Raw genomic sequence first — 6,223 nt, forward strand, 5'->3', positions numbered from 1 at the left:
AAGCTAATGTGGACCAGGAGGAGCCACCCTTTACTAAAGAACACTTTACTCCCAATTGAAAGGAGCAACTGGAAGGACGAGGTCTGTTAGACCATCTCCGTTTGATCCAAGGTTCTCATACCATCATGATATACTCTGCATGCTACGTCTGATTTCATCTGTACAAAATTAAAGATCTAAACCCCACGCTAACATTTGATCTAATAGATTTGCACTGTGCAAAGAAATAACCGGCATTTCACAGATTTATTCCAAGATGCATTAACACACAGGAACACATAAGCTGCAGACATTTATAGAAGCTGGGAAAAAGGTGCGCTTTTACCTAATGACTCATAAATCTGCCCTACTGAACTCTGTACTAGCCGCAACTGATAACAAAACAAGAGAAGGTTACATGCATAATGCAGTCACGATAACGCACTTCAGTCTTTAGTATCCAGAATGTACCCGGCACAAATGTGGGGAGAGCTACTGATTTTTATTGCACAAGCAGAAGCAACAAAGAATAAGAGGGCTGCAATATTTTGTTGGGTTCCAAGCCTGATCAGAATACGATGAATTGAAAGGGGAACTAAATATGCAGCTATGGCATAAATTATCCTGGTGAAAAAACTTAGATGCCAACAAAGGACTACACATGAAATTTTCTACTAGCACTGAAGGAACACTGGCAGATAAAATGGCAAAACAATATAAGTACCAAGCTCCATGAGCTACAACCATCGCTTGGTGAAGAGCAGTCTCGCAGGCACTAAAAAGGCTTCATAGAAGTGGTGTTATGCTCGCTTCAAATGGACATACACAACAGAGACTTTCGTCTATGTAAATAACAATGAACTCGTTGTACGTGTAGAGCATTTATGTAAATTAATTTTTTACTTCTTGTCCTCAACCATAACGAAAACATAATTTGAATTTTTAACAACTTATTCAAAAATGACGGCATTTTACCCGCCACCTATAACTGAGTTCCACCCTGAAATACAATTTAGTTGTTATAAAATTTTAAATGGTACACAAATACTCCATCTCGAGTGATTGAAACACCACTTTCAATAACCTTTCTTAAGGCAATCTTCACCGACTGCTTCAGTTTCCCGCTGGATAGTCTCAGTTGCTTTTAAGCCCAAACCCGGCAAAACATCGAAAAACAAATGTTCTGAAACTACAATATCAAGATTACTAAGTTTCACATATGTTGCCCACAACAGGAGGACTAGTATTTTGGGGTTCATAATGGTTGCACGAACATCCTGAATTGCAGATTTGGAAAAGTATATTTTTATGGTTTGTGGGCAGCCTTTCAGTTCATTATCTATTCGTAATTATACCGATAGTAGAATGCCTGTTCAAAAATCTAGTATGTCAATGAATTCGAGGAATGATAAATATTTAATGACTTGGTTTTCACAGGGACATTTTTTTACGTATTTATTACGTATTAAGATTTCTTTGTGCAGTATGAAGAGATCGGTTAAGCAGCCGACTTTTAAATTTACGATACACTTTGGCTTTCTAAAACATGCCATCAACGATCCTGCAGGAACACAGAGGGGAAACATGTTTTCTAGAGAGCTGTGCGCAGTATTTCTCCGAACTTTATAATGGGTTTAAAACTTCCAGGCTGAATTATTTGCTTGCAATATTATGAAGTCAGGCATATATTCGTAGAATTTCTCAATTGGTTCGTTAATATTGCCAACATGATCGTAATTACGCTCCTCCCAATACAGCGGCGTAATCTTTTTCACTCCGGATCAATTTGGCAGGGTAACCTCGTATTGTCGTTTGGTTCGAAGCTTTGCCGGTAAACCGGGCTTGGGGGCTCCAGAGACGCAGAAAATGACAAGAAGGCGGAATTTGATAACTTGGTTGAATATATGCTAAAAATAAGGCACTTAAGATGCTCTTGCTCCACAGTATTTGTCGTTAAGCTTTCGTGAAGAGGTTAATTAAATACTAGAAAACTAAATACGAAGCGTACGATTGTCCCTACTGTCATCCAACCCATATCTATTCCCAGGCTATCTATGAATTGCAGACGTTTGAAATTATCCATTGCTTAAGTGTATGTACAACAATGTTCCTAATCTATGCCGAACTAAAAATAGCAGGTTATTGGAGTGCAAACACTAGTACATTGATTCCGCAACCTTATGAGCACAAATGTGATGTTACTTCTTTACCGAGTAAGTATCATTGAGAAGAAGTGCACGCAGAGAAAAGCATGGCACAAAATGCAATATTTAGATCAACAATTATAGCCTCGTTTCATGCTTGCCTATTTTGCATAAAGTGGCGTTGCACACATTATCTCAGACGTGATATGCGATATCACGTACACAGAAATCCCCTCAAAGAGGACATTGGGGACCCCTGCGGCAGAATCGGACAACGGACTGCAACTCTGACTATTTGAGGGTCAATCCAACTATTGGTTGTTCATTTCTATAACCTTCTGTGTTTCAGTTTGCTCACCACGGCTGCTGCTGCCTAATCGAATGAGGACGTTAAGTTGCACAACTCAAGTGTCGCTTTTACAGCGTTAGGAACAGTACCAGGGGTGCAAACAAGTCCACCTAAGCTACTATTCAAAAGCGAAGCCTTTGTTCCCTACCTGTGTCCTGGCGTATTGTGCCTTTGGGTTCGTTTGATACAGTTTAAAGTGCGCCGCTTCTACTAACGCTAACAAAAAAAGACTTATTTACATTTGAAGACGGCGTAATTACATTTTACCCGATTCATTGACAGTCTAATAGGAAAATTGGCCGAATACGGAGCTCATGCAATCAAATTGAGACTTACATTTTATGAATAGTAAGTATACTGCTGCGTAGGAAAAGCCGCTGAAGCACCTAGCAGACCCCACTTCGGGAGAAATTTCTTTCCCGACGACTTGATATTACAAGATAATCTCCTTTGCAAAAACCGCGATGGCACCGCAATATATAGGTCGCTTAAAAGGCTGTTCAGGTATGAGCAAGCATTGCGGTTTCAAGAATCAAAAAAGCAAAAATTACATTTAAGCATTTGCGGCAGTTTGATATATTAGCGCGCCTAAAAAAAACAATATTCTTTAGGTATCTTAGCTAAGAAGACAAACTTTCGTGTTTTAGCTACCGCAGTAGCCTGGCCAATAGGTGTCAAAGCTCCGCAGTATTGCGAAACAAAACGGTGGAAATGCAATGCAAATGGAAATTTTATTGGTGTTAAATACTTTCTTGTAGTGTCATTTTCACTTCCCACCCCTTAGAAATACCCTCCCGCCCCTAGACTGATCATGGCATTGTCTCGTTTGCCAAGCGACAAAAACATCCTTGATATGTCTGCGAGAAGTACATGCGGATTGGGAACATAGGTATTTTGAAAAACAAAGTCATCTGTTTTGAACCATTCCGGCTTAATCCTGAAGCTGGTCCCCGTAACACGCATCATACCTTACGAATTTAGCCAACGTAAGATTTCTTGTTATGATTGGTACAAATAATTACAGAAATCCCGACTGCATACTTGTTATTGTTACCATCACCTAAATTTACATCTCTACGTCTATATTGTTGTGCGCTTGTAAAGAAGTATTATGTCGTTGTACTTAACATTTTACACCTGCGTAAGGTCGATATCGTTATGATTATTCCACTATTTAGACAGGATATTGTTTGTGGCTTTTATTTTTTTTTCATTTTTTGTCACCTATTTGCTTGCATATTATCTCATCTAGGTAACCGCTTTTGGTACAGTTGTGCATGATGCGATTTGCATTTTCGTTATAATTTAAAGTTCCAATCTTTATTTTTATTACATAGCGAGGTGGAACCTTTTGTTCAAGTCCTTCAGAACCCCAGCTTCATTGTTTCCACAGATGTGCAATTGATTATTCATAACCCAGGGAATTGTAATAATTATTTACTATACATACTAAGTCACCATCAGGCTCTTTGCAGAAGCACTCATAGAAATAGAAACCACTACACTAACTGTAGCGTCATCTCAATTTCCCAAGAAACTTGTTTGTTGACGGCTAACATGAGAATTCACGAAAAGTGACAATGCTAGCCTTCACATATTCTCTATGAACTATGACAAGTTAAATACAAATGCGCAAACAGGTATTTTGTCATGAGGCGGCTGTTGCTACTGACTTCCGGCAGCGAAGCGAAGTGTTTTGTATGGTTTCAACACCTTTAAAATTTTCATCTGCTGACTTCGTACTGGGGCTTTGTGAAGCAGCTGCTCATTTTTGTTCTATGCAAGTGCTGCGCAAAGCTATTGAAATAATGTAAGAACTTGAACCCTTGGCTCTGATATGTTTTGGCACTCCGTTTTCCCTATTGTTGCGTATCACAATAGAAGGTGACTCGACTTTTGAAAACGCTAACGCTTACGCTCTGACAACGCCGTGTTTTCGCGACAACAATAACTTGTTTACGGTAGCTTCTTTCTCAACGCAAGACACGTCACTTAGTGGTCCTCCATTGTACTTTTCATGTACTGTGTGCAGGGCACGTTCCTGCTCGTAGCTGCAAATGAAGCAACGAAAAGGGTTGCCATTCAAAAATTAGATTGTAAAAATGCTCTAAAGTGAGTAACTTTCTTGGGGCATACCTTGCTCAGCGTATTGCCTAAGGGAGACAGAAATACCCGAAGCGGCAGCAACAGCCCTTCAGCTCTGGAGATAGCATCACCCATGAGAGGGCAGGAGAGCCACTTACATTGAGATTCGAGATATTAGTTCTACTGGCATTCGAAAAATGACAAGCCCTTGAAACTGCGATTGCCAGGATCTGCATATCGAGAAATTATGGACGCCAGCGGCGCGTGTAGCGTACGCGAGCTGGCTAAAAGTAACCGATTCAATGGGAAGACAGAGTTTTGCATGAAAACCACGTCAGGAAAACATTATTTGAAAAATCCGGAGAAAGCCCTCTTGACCCGACGTTGCACGTGAGCAGTACTCTCTGTTGCGACAGAAAAACTTATTCATTTTTTTCTGTCATAAGTTGCAGGCGCAGTTCTCACGGAATTTTTTTCCTTTGAAATATCTCTTTGCTTTGAAATATTCAGCTTGCCACTCTCTCTTACTGTCGCCATATTGACTTTGAAGTTTTTCCACGCTGTGCACGTCTCCACAATTTCATTTACTCACGAGCTTCAGCACACCTCCTAGACCAACATGTACGCAAGACCATCCTGTCTGAATGTGTCTCCTCCTCATCACTGCACCGAGACTTCTAAATATTACTTTTTTCCATACTGTAGAACTTTGGAATGCATTACTGCCTCATGTTCTTTCTGTCACTTACTTCAATATTTTCTCTAAGGTACTTTTGGTAATTTCCACCACTTTGTATGTGATTGCTGGATGTTTTGAGCAAGATATTGTGTTTTGTATTCGGTTGGTCCTCTTTGGCACGTATTTTGGTTTGGGCAACGTAAGAAAAACTGTGGTGCCCACATTTCTGTTCTCCCTTGCCTTTCTTTTTGAGTTGCTGCCTTGTTACCAGTTACATATACATGCCCTGTTTTCAGTTGTGGAATGTAATCAGTTTCCATAACTTCATTGTAGTAGAAAAGGTGTTTCATTTTCTTTTATTGGTGTTTTCATCAGGGCTGCATTATTCTGATAGGATAATCTATTATGAAACATCTCATGCAATTGCAATAAAATATATAATACCACAAGATGAATACTACATTTTCTGCTACAGAAAGTGTGACACATCATATGCACAGCTCTGCAATCACTCAGTGTTTAGGTGGCAGTTACCATTGAAAACTAGCCTTTCAACAAATGCACCAAGTGTAATTCTTTATATCTCTCGCCCCCATTCGATGACTACAAAATTCAACTTAGAATGTCGCTCGCTACGTGTGTACAGTCCTAGAGTCTTGGCCACCAAGTAGCAAGGTTTACCTTTAGCAGGCACTTTGCCTTCCAAAAGGGCAATTTTGCAATAGTGCAGCCCTGCAGAATTAGCTTGACCGCGGGGCACATCATTCAACGTGTAGGACAACTGGCGACCGATTGCAGTATAGGAAATAGGCGTGCCATACAATATCTAAGACAGACTATTCGTGGTTTATTGCAATAACAGAATTTGGTTTTCAAAAACATGAAAATGCAGTCAAAGGTGACAGCATTGCACAGAGTGGCGTTATAAAATTGTGACATAAGAAAATTAGTGGTCAATGGGTAGGTTTCGTTTATGCATGAAATTAA

Source organism: Dermacentor variabilis, chromosome 11 (genome assembly GCF_050947875.1).
Source record: "Dermacentor variabilis isolate Ectoservices chromosome 11, ASM5094787v1, whole genome shotgun sequence".
Classification (NCBI taxonomy): Eukaryota; Metazoa; Arthropoda; class Arachnida; order Ixodida; family Ixodidae; genus Dermacentor; species Dermacentor variabilis.